Source organism: Perognathus longimembris, unplaced genomic scaffold (genome assembly GCF_023159225.1).
Source record: "Perognathus longimembris pacificus isolate PPM17 unplaced genomic scaffold, ASM2315922v1 HiC_scaffold_4584, whole genome shotgun sequence".
Lineage (NCBI taxonomy): Eukaryota > Metazoa > Chordata > Mammalia > Rodentia > Heteromyidae > Perognathus > Perognathus longimembris.
This window is the reverse complement of record NW_025959917.1, coordinates 41483-55982: the sequence shown is the minus strand read 5'-3', so window position 1 is coordinate 55982 and position 14500 is coordinate 41483.

Here is a 14500-nt window from a genome sequence, read left to right as displayed (position 1 = left end):
TCCCATTATCTTTGTGGCCTCCTAACTCCCGCTCATAGGTGGCTCCTTAAATGTTTATTTATCTGGTGGTGGTTTCTTCTTAAGTATCTTTTTAGCCTCATCCCCTCCTGAACAATTTTCTTCTACTTCCCAAAGACAAAGAGTGCCTTTGACCCAACTATTCACCTTTTTGTCTTTGGATAGAACTTTTGTTTGCAGCAGCCCCCAAGGGCCCCTGGGCAGACTGGATGCCTGCCACAGACATCTGTGAGGAGCAATTCTCAGGGTCTGGTGATTGTTCTTTCAAGTAAGAAGCTTGATAAAAGTTGCCTTCCATGGAGTAGCTGTTTGCATGTCCTCAGAAAGTTCTGAGGCAGGCATTTTTCAGTTCAGAACAGAGCATATCTGTGTGAGACTGTGCAACATATGCCAAGGTCTATGAGACTCAGAGTCTTGTATTTCTTTAAATTAGAAGACCAATTTAAATCCTATCATATTTCCTTATATCTTTCTTTTGAGTAATACATTGGGATATATGTTTATATGAATTAACCAGTGTTGAATTATTAATAGTTCCCTGCAGGGTTTTAAGGCTCCTTTTGCCCTTTCTGGTTTGATCTCACATCACTTTCTGATTATTTTAGCTCTCCCTAGGTAACCTCAAGACAATTGGAACTCAACCTTGAAATGTAATTTCCTAATGAACTTGGTTATAATGTTGTCAAGGCACCTTCAGTTTGGTAGCCAGTGCCATGTGTGTATGGCTGGCTAATTTCTCCATGAACCTATTAGAATCTTCTGGATCTCAGCACAGAACCTCATATTTTGATCTGAATCACAGAGTTCTAATTTTGCTTTTGTTCTTGCAGTCTAAAAGTAAATTTAATACGTAGCATCAAGTAAATTGGTTAAATCATATTCAGCTTGCAACCAGCTAAACACCCCTGGATATTTTCACTCAAACAACTGGCATCTTGGTTTCTCTTACTTAGAATTTCATACACTTAATTTTTTTCAGCTTGAATGCAAGCTTCTGTATTCTTCCTTGTGTCACATAGGCTAGCTCTGAAGACTAACAATGCTAATACTTTCATATAGGTTAATATCAAAACTTTCAAAAACATCCTAGAGAAAAATTGCTGGAAACAAAGGTTTATTTGAGGAGATGAGGTGAACCCTAGAAGAGGAGAGTAGTAGAGCACGGGGTGACAAGGCAGCATGGGGGCTGTAAAGCATTTAAAGTAGGCAAGTCTAGAGTTAGACAGCAAACATTCAGTCCCACCTTTAGCAGTAGTGCTGCTGACCTTAGATGCGTTTTGGAGAATGATAATAATTCTGAGTCAGTTGTGAGTCAAACTTTAAGACGTAGGTATTTAGTGGTGACATTAGAAATGTTCAATAATGTTACCTGTTTGGGTGAAATAGTTTTATCTAAATTCTAGCAGTCTGTGAAGGAATTTATTTCACAAATCTTAACTATTCAAATATCAGGCAGCCTGATAAGGGCCTAGAACTTTAAAACAAAGAAAAATACTTAGCTTCTGTGTCTTAAAGAGCAGAAAAAGAAACACAGATAATTATGATAAGTATTGTTAATGATAGAGTTATATGTAAGCTCTGACACAGATGGACAGCTTAACTTAGGGGTGGGAAAATTATTAGAGTTGATTTTAGGAGATAAGGGAGAGTTTAACGGGAAGAGGAAAGATCTCTGTCTTCTTTTGTAAAGGACAAACCAGAGACTGAGGAATAGATGAAAAAAGACCCTGTAGTTTACAGGTTTGGCCAACACCAAGGACAGGCGATGAGCCTATAGACACAGGTAAGAGTGGTATCATGAACTGCCTTGGTTGACTTTTGAGGAAACGTAGGGTTCCTTTCTGAGGGAATTGAATCACTAAAGAAGCCAAGCAAGGAAATGATCAGAAAGCAAGGAGACTCATGTTGGAAAATCCAAATGAGAGATGAAATACAAGCAGTGGTGAGTCATAATCAGGGAGACTTGGAATATTTGGAAGACAAACGTCACCTTAAGATGGTGTGAAAAGGAGAATACAGAAGTCCAGAGAAGATGTTCAGTAGAACATCTTGTAGGTAGGACATTTTGGTGATGGGGCAGAGAAATGGATGAGTTCATCTTTGTTTTTCAACTCCCAGCAATGGCTGGATTTTGAGGTGAGAACCTTGAGGCTAGAAAGAAAGATTTGTGATTCCAGGATGGTTCAGCCAAAAAGGCGGCCAAGTGGCAGTTCTTTTTTTGTTTGTTTGTTTATTAATTGAACACAAATTTTTTTACAAGGTGTTGTGCAAAAAGGGTACAGTTACATAGTAGGGCAGTGTGTACATTTCTTGTGATATCTTACGTCCTGTTTTTCTATCCCTTCTCTAGGTCAGGTAGACATAGGCAGTTCTTAATTGGGCTGAACCTCTGCATTATCTGGAAAGCTTTGCAGAAAATACTGCCGGTCAAACCATACTTCTAGTGTCTCCCATGAAGTGGGTCTCCACTAGTGCCCTTGTTGTATTTGTTTAACTTTTGATTTTTAAAAAGAATTACTGTAGTAAAATTCACATAAGCATTATTATTTTCCTTTTTAAGCATGTAAGTTGGTAAAGTTAAATATGTTCAAAAATTGTGCAACTGTTGCTACAATCCAGTTCTAGAATTTTGTCATCTGACAAAGAAAGAAACTTTAAACATTAGACATTCCTCTCCTGGTTCAGGTCCTGGTAGCCTTTATGAATTGGACTATTCTAAGTAACAAATATAGATGAAATTATTATAAATGACCGCAGTGTATTTTGTAGATACCTGGGAACTTTGCTTGTCTGGTTATCTGCATAAGCTTACTAACTTGAAGGTTTTGTTTTTATGGGAGAGTGATAGGTGTTACTAATAATTTTATTAAAATTATATTCATAGTTAGGCACCAGTGACTCATGCCCATAATTCTAGCTACTCAGAAGACTGAGATCTAAAGATCACAGTTGAAGCCAGACCAGGCAGAAAAGTCCCTCTGAGACTCTTATCTCCAATTCATTACTCAAAACCCAGAAGTGGTGCAGTGGTTCAAGTGGTAGAGTACTAGTCTTGAGCACAGAGAAGCCCAGGGCCAGCACCCAGGCCCTGAGTTCAAGCCCCACAGCCAACAACAACAACCAAAAAAAAAATTCACATAACAGAATTCAAACTTTGAAGGAATACAACTTAGGAACATTTAGTTTACTTACAGGTTGTGCACCCTTCAATACTATCTGGTTTCAGAGCATTTTCACCCACCCAGGAAGAAACCCTATAGTTATATTAGCAATCACTTTTCATTTCTCCTTTCCCCATCCCCTGGTAACCACTCATCTCCTTTCTATTTCTATAGATTTGCTTACTCTGGGCATTTCATAGAGATGCAGTTGGACATATATGGCCTTTTGCAATGTCTTATTTATTATATTTTCTTTAGCTTCTTTCCCTATTTCTGCCAGAAATATCCTTTATGCCACTATCATGCTAATCTCTCAAGCATAACTGATTTTTGCCACCTTTAGCTTATACCTTTCCTTGTGCCCACACTTCAATAAGTTAATCAAAACTACTACTACTCATTCTAGCAAGTAGCATTTTCAGGCTCTACAATCTAAGTATTTAACTAAGTATCTGATAACTGAATCAGAAAATGGAATGAAAATTCACTCTGTTTTTAGTGTCTTCTTTCTCCCCGAGAGAGGAGGAAAATTATTCAAGACAGTTAATCACGTTTCAGGTCACTGATGGGCAAGAAAAATCTAAGTTAAGGGCAGAAATTTCTTCAACTTCAGCCATGTAAACATCACAGGCAGGTTGGATGGACAGAGGTGGTGGGCCCTACCTCAGTGTCTTCATTTTGCTGTCTGGCAGGAGCCATCATGCAGTTCTTGCCTGTGTAACACTTTGAGAAGCACAGATATAAGTTTACATGGCTTCCTTAGAACGCAGCAGGACCTTACCCCAATTCCTTCCTCCTCTGGTCCTGTGGCCACACTGGCCTGCATCCCACCCACCTCTAGCCTGGTCTTATTCTTTGTGAGCTATACCAGTGTCAAGTCCTGAAGACATCTTGTTCTTTTTTTTTTTTTTTTTTTTTCCCTTGGCCAGTCCTGGGCCTTGGACTCAGGGCCTGAGCACCTTCCCTGGCTTCTTCCCACTCAAGGCTAGCACTCTGCCACCTGAGCCACAGCGCCCCTTCTGGCCGTTTTCCATATATGTGGTGCTGGGAATCGAACCAAGAGCTTCATGTGTAGTAAGCAAGCACTCTTGCCACTAGGCCATATTCCCAGCCCTCTACTCGTTCTTTAAAACGCAGCCCAGGCATTCACCAGTCCTTTGCCAGATATTTCCTCAAGGCAAGAAGTAATTTCTTCCTCATTTCATATGTAGTTTTCATGTTACTGCATTCCCTATTTGTATCCTCTTCCTGCATCTTTTATATCATTTTCTTTCTTACTTTGTGACTGCATCGCAGTGTCCAGAGCATAATAATTTGCCCTTAGCAGCTACTCAGTAGTTACAGTTGAATTTTACATGGAAAGGGAAGGGAAGGGAAGGGAAAAAGAAAGGAGAAAGGAAGGGGGAAAGGAAAGACAGCAAGAGAGAACGAGAGGAAAGGAAGAAAGAAAAGAGAAAGAAGAAAGGAAAGGCATAGACTGTAAGTTAAAAGTCTATAATATAGGTTGGAATTTATGAATTTAACCTTCTAAAACTTAATTGTTCAATATGTTTTCCCTAAGTAATAGTCACTGCAATTGGTTTGAAACACTTGACTTCTAACTAAAGATGTCATGTGTGTGCTTATGGGCACATAATATGTAAGTGTCATGATGAGAGCTAGCTTAGGGTTTTCCACACCACTCTAACTCAATGGAAAGTAAGAGTTGAATTTCAGATGAACAAATCATTATCTCTTTGATTTTGGTACGAGACAAAAGGAACATATTATAGTTAGCTGCCTGCCTCTGTGATGTCGAGCAATTACCTTAATTTCTTTAAAGGTACATTGCATGCTTATTCCCTGTGAATTACAGCTAATAAAGTGCAGTAGTCTTATATAACTTTAATCAAAGGTGTAGGTTTTACAAAACAATTGTTCTTTATACTTTCAGATTAAAAAAAAGTCTTAGAATGAGGAAAAAACGGTGGAGAAGCAGCACATAAAAATAAGAGGCTTCTTTTAATCTTCTTTAATAAATCTTATTTGTAACACACTTCAAGCTTGTGTTTAAATGTTTATTATTTATCTAAGAGGTAAATAGAAATTACATTTTTCTTTTCTCTTTTTTTGGGGGGGTTGGGGCTAGTTCTAGGGGTTTTGCTCAGGGCCTGAGTGCTGGTGCTGTCCCTGAGGGTTTTTTGGCTCAAGGATAATGCTCTCTATCCTTTGAACCACAGCTCCACTTGTGGCCTTTTGGTGGTTAATTGTAAATAAGAGACTCATGGACTTTCCTGCCTAAAATGGCTTTGAACAGCCATCCTCAGATCTCAGACGCCCTGAGTAACTAGGATTACAAGCATGAGCCACCTGCACCCAACAAAATGATATTTTAGTGTAAGTTTTATTCCGTAAAGCACAGTAACTCTCCATCTGGAAATAGAAATATTGTGCTCCTCATAACTTTCTCTACAATTAGAAGGCTTCTTGACCTCCAGCCTTGAAGATGGTTCTGTAATCCACTGATAACAAATACAATGGTATATCTGTTAAAGCTGTTTGTGTCCCAAATTTGAAACTTGAGCTGAAATAGAAGCCCCTGCTAAACTTACAGTAGCATTTGTTATGATGATTGCCAAAATACAACATTTGGGGGAGAAAAAAAAAGCAGTATTTTACCAGAGGTTTTTAGGTACAAAGATAGTTTTAAAATTCAAATAATGAGTTATTATAGATAAATTTTTAATTCTATCAATTTAATTATTCTCTAGGCTTGTGCTATTTGTAATTTTTTTATTTTTTATTTTTTTTTTTTTTTTTTTTTTTTTTTGCCAGTCCTAGAGCTTGAGCTGAGGGCCTGAGCACTGCCCCTGGCTTCTTTTTGCTCAAGGCTAGCACTCTGCCTCTTGAGCCACAGCTCCACTTCTGGCCTTTTCTATATATGTGGTGCTGAGGAATCAAACCTAGGGCTTCATGTATATATTTTAGGCCATATTCCCAGCCCCTAAAAATTATTTTATAAGACCAAATAGGACTGATGGTGGGGGTCTCTGTTGATTAAAGTTGTGTTTTTCTTTTTGAATAGCTAGCCATTACCTCATAGCAAGTACTATTTAGAGTTAATGTAATTATCTGGCCAAAAGTAAGTTTGTTGAAATTTGTGTAGTGAGAAAATGACTCAGAGAGCCTCCTAAAATCACATTTTCCTCCCATATTATTTCTCCCTGTGAAGAAGTGTGGGAAAACATAGAACATTCAAAGAATATTTCAGAAAACAATATTACACAGCATTTACACATAATTCAAACTGACAAAAAAGCTATAAGTAGTATTTCTTCTTCAACCTCAAGCCCTCAGTTTGGCTTCTGTACTTTTCCCTGCAAAATGTTTGTGTATTTTAGCTCTATTTTCTTTTTATGTTTGATTAGAGATAAAGACTTGGAAAGACTGCCAGGCCCTGATGACTCATACCTATAATCCTAGTTGCTCAAGAGTCTGAGATCTGATGACTACTGTTTGAAGCCAGCTCAAGTAGTAAACTCTTTTCTCCAATTAACCACCAAAACAAAACTGCTGGAAGTGGAGCTGTGCAGAGGCAGTGCCCAGGCCCTGAGTTCAAGCTTCAGGACCAACACATATGCACACATGCACGCATACACGCACACACACACACAGAGAAAGAGAGAGAGAGAGAGAGAGAGAACAAAAGGAAAGAAGGAAGGAAGTAGAGGACAGAGGAAGGAAAGAAGGATTAGAATTAAATGACATGGACCATCCCGTGGTCCAGCAGAGCTGTCACAGGACTTTTAGGTGCAGAGATAATGTTCCTTGAGGGATTGCAGAAAGAAAAAGAGAACCTTTATCACCTAGATCTACATTACAGTGAATCCTAACCTTCCTTTACTTCTCTTTGTCTCTCTAAACACAATCTGATACAATAAATTTTTATTTGTTTTTCTAGCTTTTTCCTGCCCACATTCTACCTGATAGAACATAAAGTCATAGACTTGGTCTCTTGTTTACTGCTATTTCCCTACTACCTAGAACCATGCTCAACACATAGTAAGTTGTACTAAATAATATTTGCTGAATGACTGAATGACCTCTTTCCTGAGTTTAACTTTGTGTAAGTTCTGACTGACAGAGCAATGTGTTCCTGTGATCAGTATTCCCCTCTATAAATCACAGCTCCATGCTACTAGCCTTTGAAGATTGCCAACCAGTTTGCAGTTCCAGGCTGTCACAATTGTGCACTTTGCAAAAGCATGGCATGTCTGCCAATAGCCACATTCTAGTCTCCGAACCAGTTTATGCCACTTGTATTTGTTATTTCGGTTGTATAATTTTACTGGATATGTTACTGCTTATGAATGGATTTCAAAATAGACACTTGTTTCTGTGAAAACTGGGCCTCAAATATAAATGGACAAAAATTGCTGCTAAATCAGGATCTATAACATGTCTATAATAGACTAGGAAATAATATCTGTACCTTAAAAGCACTTGTAAGGGTCAGGTATAGTGAATTAGACCTGAAATCCCAGCATTTGGAAGCTGAAGCAGGAAGATCTTGAATTCAAGGCCAGCTAGCTACATAGTGAAATCCTGTCTCAAAAACAAAACAGATCGTCAGTGGTCCATGTCTGTAATCTTAGCTACTCAAGAGGCCTTAAGATCTGTGATCATGATTTGAAGCCAGCCAGGGCAGGAAAGTCTGTGAAACTTTTATCTCCATTAACTACTGGAAAAGCTGAAAGTAGAACTGTAACTCAAGTGTTAGAATGTCAGCCTTTAGCAAAAAAGCTCATAGACAGTAGTACCAGCCTCTGAGTTCAAGCCCCAGGACAATAACTACAAAAATGGCGGAAAACATTTTTTAAAGTGTGTAGGTATGTTTCAAATACAATTTGGAAGTAGTAGGCAGTACCTTCATTATAGTTATATTCAGACTTTACACATTGAAAGTCAAGATGAAATTATTAAAACAGTATATGTTATTTTCTAAAGTTACCCATAACTGACTTTTAAAGTCAACCCCTACTGTCTCTGGTTGCATAGGGAAGAATATTGTTACTGTTTAAAATGGAAACTTGTAAGTTAGTGTGAAAAAAAGAAAATTCCTGGTTCTTTTTCTTATTTCAGTAACTTTTTTTTAAACATAATAACAACAGTACTTTGCTTTTCTACAATCACCATTTACTAGGTTAAAATGCAGTAATTTCTGTAATATACTGAAGTTTATAAAATTCTTCCTCAGAAGTATTAAAATACTAAAGAAACTGTAATGCACATATTGCAGCAGCTAAGAGTGTAGGATCTGTTCAGATTCACCTGTGAGCTCTAAAACTTCTGTGTAGCCTGGGGAAACTTACATTGTCATCAACACCTCAATTTCTTCCTCTGCAAATGGTGTTCTCACAGGTCAAGGATGTAGGCTATGTCTGCCAACATAGTGAGCACTCAGAAAATAATCATTACTAGCTATTTCTTTTTGTTAAACTTTTACTGGGGTTTAAGTTTTTACATATATCACAGTATACATTTTCACAATGATGAAAATTATCATTCTACTCTATATAGCTTACGAAGTCTATGAACTTTAACAATAAAATCATTTTCTCCATTTTGGATGATGATATGTACATTATGTTCCTTTTGTTTAACAACATCTGTTCCCTCCTTCACTCATTCCTTCCTTCCCCATTCCCACCCATAAGTTACTTAGTTCCCTTTCATCAGTGTCTAGTGTAGCCATGGTCCCCTCTGCTATATTATTATTGTTGTTACTATTACTATTCTCATGCACTTTCCACTCATTCTCTGTCCTCTTCTTTATTTTTACTCTATTTTGATATCTTGAGACCTGTTTACTTTGTTCTATCTCATTGCATTTTAATTCTAACACCCACATGTCAGGGAGACTGTCTCTCTTTCTCTCTGGCTTGTCTCACTTAGCATGATTTGTTCTAGTTCCATCATTTTCTTACCTATTTCTTTTTATTGTTATGGGAATACTGGGATTTGAACTCAGGGCCTTGTGCTTTCTAGGTAGTTATTCTACCACGTAAGCCATGCTCCCAGCTCATGGTTGTTAGAAAATCGCACCTGAGTTTGCATCCTTCCCTGCTATGTCTAAGTGTAAAGTTATTTATGGAAGCAAATCAGAGAAGTTAGATCACCTGTTTGACATATATACACATTTTAATAAGACATTCATCAAACTTGAGTTTTAAAGAGGAAGATATACTTAAACTGCTTAACACATAAGTCCTCAATAAATGTTGGTTTTAAAAATATGTGTTATACTGTGGGAGAGGATTTTAGAATAATACAATTCATAGTAGTTTTAGATGACAAATTATGTATAATTATATTTACAAAATTGCATATGCTTCTATCATATTTTCTTTTTCACTTTATTTTTTATTGAGGGACCTTTTACAAAAAGCACTTTTTTGTAGTTCAGTCTATCTACCCTATCTCCCTTCTGTCGTTAATGGGAGGTGTTTAAACTCATAAAGGAGTTTAAAATAGGTTACAGATTAAAGGAAATTGAATTTTAATGAAACTCAAACATAAGCATGTCATTACCATTTCACAGTTTTTAAGTTTTGGGGAGAAAACTGGTTTCCAGAATGCTAAGAGACTGAGCAGGGGAGGAACTTTGCTCACATTATGGAGGGTATATGGCTTCTTCTGAAGTTTTCTTAACTGAGGACTTACTAAAACTCGGTCACATTGGGGCCACCTGATGCTAATATAAGCAACCCAGTGATGGAGTATTAAGGAACTTTATAAGAATTCAGAAAGTGGAAACCATCTTAGGCAACAGATGTCAGACTACACATATTCCCCCTGTTGGTAATGAGAGTGCAGAACAGCTTCCTCCTCCTTAACTCTGCACTGAATTTTGCTTAGGCTTTGGACAATTTCTCTTCTTTAAGAGATGTTAATGGAAATGTTACAGCTAAATATTTGTATCACCAGTGAACATGAATTTAGTCATTTATTTGATTATTGTAGCATGTGTTAAAGAGCTGCTGCTGCCCATTTGCAGACTAATGTGTTTATTACAGTCTTCCCAGTGGCATCTTGAAGTGTCTTTCAGCTAAAAAATTCATGAGTATTATTGGCTTTCAGTCAGAAAATGGAATATGTCTTCTGGTTACTGTCTAATATACCACTTTAAGGCCATTATAGTCAAGTAAATCTAAGAGCAGAACATATTGAGAAGAAAGGAAATTTTTAGCCTAAACATTTGTTTATGCACTGTTACTGTTCCAGGGAATAAGATACAAGCATTCAGGAGGTAGGTGCTAAAGACCATATTACTTGGATAATAGTTGTGGAATCTTTTGTTTTCTTTTATCATGTACCCCACTGTAGACTGCTAGTGTTTTAATATTGAAAAATCCTATCCAAATGAGAAGACTTTGTGTCTGGCTTATTGCAGTTATATAAGAAGTCAAATATACAGTATGCTTGCTGTAAATTAATAGCATCAAATTGAGAATTTGTTTTCAAATAAGTTGTCATTAATTCTGCATTTATTTGAAATGATTCTCCTAAAACTTTGCAAGGTAACTGTTGTTAGGTTGTGAATTAATGTGCAGTTTTATGAGTCTGAGTCGTTAGATGTAGACTGTAATGTGTGAGGTAAATTAAATTTTTATTGTCTGAAAACTGAAAGGCACTATAGCATTAGGAAGAGATGAAGTTAACAGTGTTCTTATGATATAGTAAAAATGAGTTTGGGGGACAAATAATATATATTTTATTGGCTAAAATGTTTTGAAATGTTATATAGTGTCCTCTGTCACTGTTAACAGCATTATTTGCCAGTGGGAAGAAAAAATTTGATTTTCTGTGTTTTGTTTTTATTTGCACACATGATACTTGTATGAATCAAAAATTGCATAGTCTGTATGAAGTACTTAACTATTACAAAAAGTTGAAGTCTTGCCAAAAGTTTGCTTTGGGTAATTTTGACCAGTTAACACTAGTTAGAAGGTGGTATTCCCCTGCTCTGTCTGCTGAATATCTTTTATCTGTGTCATCTGACTTCCAAAAAAATGCCTGGCCCACTGTTTTCTACCTTTCTCAGGCATCCACAGCAAAAGGCTTGTTTTGTTTATTGTAGCATTAGATACTATGTTTCCTTAGGCTTATCAGAAACTACTGAGAAATTTTGCTTTTGTTTAACAAAGGGATGCCTCCCAAGAACACAGTATACTTTAAAGGGAAAAAAGTATTTTCATGTGATAAAGCAGTAGGGCTTGCACTTTAGCCTTTCAGATAGCCTTCTGAATAATGGTGACTGTTTGAAAGACCCTTTTGTAGTTTAATAGAGTCCAAATGGATGATTGATGATTTATGTGTACTTTTATATTGCTAGAGCATTAAAAAGGTTGTGTCAGCCAGGCATTATGGTGCATGCCTGTATTTCCAGCTGTAACTCAGGAAGCTGAAGCTGGATGACCATGAGTTCTAGACCATTTGATCTACATTTGTGGCCTGCCACACAATTCCCCTGATCTTATGAAAAGAGACTTAGGAAAGAACCTGGAAGTCACTGGAGGAGAATGTACAAGCCTTTTAGGAGCTGATTTATTTATCAGATCCTCCTCGTGGAGGCTTTGATTTGTTTCAGCAACTTTCTTTGCCATTTCTATCATGGGAAGTTTCATTGTATAGATCAATCTCAGTATAAGGCCTAACTTTTAAAACTTATCTTAGAGCTAGCACCAAAGATCTGATGTTTTATCACTGAACATGGATTTTAATCAATGGTATTCTTATCCTTTAACTGAATTTGTTCAGCATATAACAAATCTGATAGTTTTATAGGCATTGTTTAGAAGATGGCCTCTACTAAAAAGAGGGTAAAATTAAAATGCACATTATGGGTTAAGTGAATTCTGGGTGATTCATGGTATAGCTGTTTTACAAGCCTCATACTTATCCATGGTGTGGATGGGTTTATGAAAAAAGGGGTTTATTTTAAATTGTATTGAGGACTTCGACATATTTTGCTTTCTGTTAGTAGCAAAGTGTTTAACTTTACCCCTCCCAAGATGTTCTTTTTTTTTTTAAGTAAAACTTAACCAATTCTTGGTGGCTGTAACTCTTTCCTTTGCTATCTAGGACAAGTTGATATCAGTGAATGAAGGGAGTGCAGCTACAGTGAATGCAGGGCTATTGTGTGGCTCTAGATAACAAGAATAGACAAAGGAAAACTTCAGTCTTGTGCTTCACTACCCCCAGCATCTGCCTGAAACCAGTTCTCAATTACTGTAATTATCATCAGATACCGTCTGAGAGATTACTTGTACCATGATCAGCTTTTATATTTCCATCGAACTGTTGCAGAGTGTGATATGCTCAAGAATTTTAATTTCATGTGGATGTTGCAAACACCAAAAAATGTTAAGGAACCATTCCCTTAGAACAAGTTACAACATAAAATCTTTAGTGCTGCCCTTCTTTGTATTCCACTTCTGACTTTTTTGTTGGAAATTAATTTTTAACATTGATCTGCGAATGTACTAAAATGCATCTCTATAGAATTTACTGCTTATGATAATTTCCAGTGAGTAATGTAGAAGTGAGATAATCTGATCAGTTCCTGTCATTCTCCCTTTCTCAGTATTTACAGTAGTGGGAAAAAAATTAACTTTTCTACCACACGTAAGTGACATGCTGACACTCCTTGCCAGGCAAGCCACAAGCAAGGCATTAAAGATATCAGAAAGGCATCTGGGAGACAGCAGGACTCTCCTGGAGCCCCTTGTTAGTGAGGCTCACTGTGACTTAATTTGATCCCCCCCCCAAATTTATGCAGGTTATAATCTTTGTGCCTACTTCAGGATAACAACTACCATATTCTGTGTGTCACCCTCCCCCTTCCTTTCCCAAAGTTGAATTCTCTCCCTTCCTCCAACCCATGCCTCTTTCTTTTGGTCTCAGGTCTTTGTTTTCCCTGGGTGATTGGCAGTGATTCAGCTGGACTGCCTGATGCCCCCCCCCCCACCGCAGGAATCAACTCCCTTTCTTGATTGGCCAAGTCCTCTACCCCTCCATTTCTCTCCTCTATTTCTCTCACTTGCCCTCTTTCTCTTAGGTGGTAACAGAGCTGGTTGGAAATGTTGTGGGGGCATGTATTCTAGACAGTTGCTTGGGGGGAAAAAAAGGACGTATGACACAGACACAGAAAAATAAGGAAGCAATTGTGTTCAAAAAGCAGAAATCTTTAGATCCTAAGGAAATACATTTAAGGCACCATCATAAAATAAAAAGAAAAAGGTTGCACTTAAGTAACTTATTCAGAAGGAAATAACTGATGTTTTAAAGCTACAAATAGAGTGGCTTGTAAGCTAACCTTGAGTAAGTGCAAGTAAAACAGTGTGCTCTGATGCTTTTACTATACTTAGACTAGAAAATGTTTACTCCTGGTCCACTCCACTCTCATTTACTCTAGTTCTGTTTCAGACTACATCAGTGCTGTCTCCATGTGCAGGTATGATGCATATCAGGAAATTTGAATGTAAATGATGATGCTAATGTTCAGTCCACAAACTAGGTACACAGAATGTTACCATTTATTTTGAAGATTGGAAAACTTGCTGATCTTTCCTTTTCTCTTTTCTCCTCCTCCCCCTCCACCCATTAGTTCAGCTGGTACTTTACCAGTTAAGCCATGTCTCCAACCTGTTTTTTGTGGGGGTTTTTCTATTTCTTTTCTTTTTTTTCTCTGGTTGTTTTGGAGATGAAATCTCACTGAGTTCTCTTTCCAGGATGGTCTTTTATCATAATTCTTCAGATCTCACCCTCCTGAGTAGCCAGTATTACAGGGGTGAGCTGCCCTGATGCAGCTTATGGTAGCATTTGAGTTTAGAAGAATAGTACATTTGTGTATGAATCCCAGATCTCACACTTAGTAGACTACCTGGTATCCTCTTCTGTAGATGCTAATGACCATCTTCATTTTATTCTACCATAATGGGTGAACTAAACTTTTTAAGGTCACTCAACTGACCCAACTAGTGAGGTTTGGACGGACATGGGTACTGGCCCATAGCTGCTCTACAATGGTACCTTTCATAGTGTGTCTTTGAATCTGTACACCAGTTGATACATAGTAAATGCTAACAAAACACAGATTATATTTATTATCAGGCCAAAACTGTGATCACAGTACAAGACCTTGGGACTTAGTTACATTGCTCGCACCAGCAGGCAGCACAGGCATCAATTCTCAAATTGTATCTTCCATGTGACCTGAAGTGAATGTGTAATTGGTGCAGCCTCCCTCAGCTGATACTTACAGTGACGTTAAGAACAGT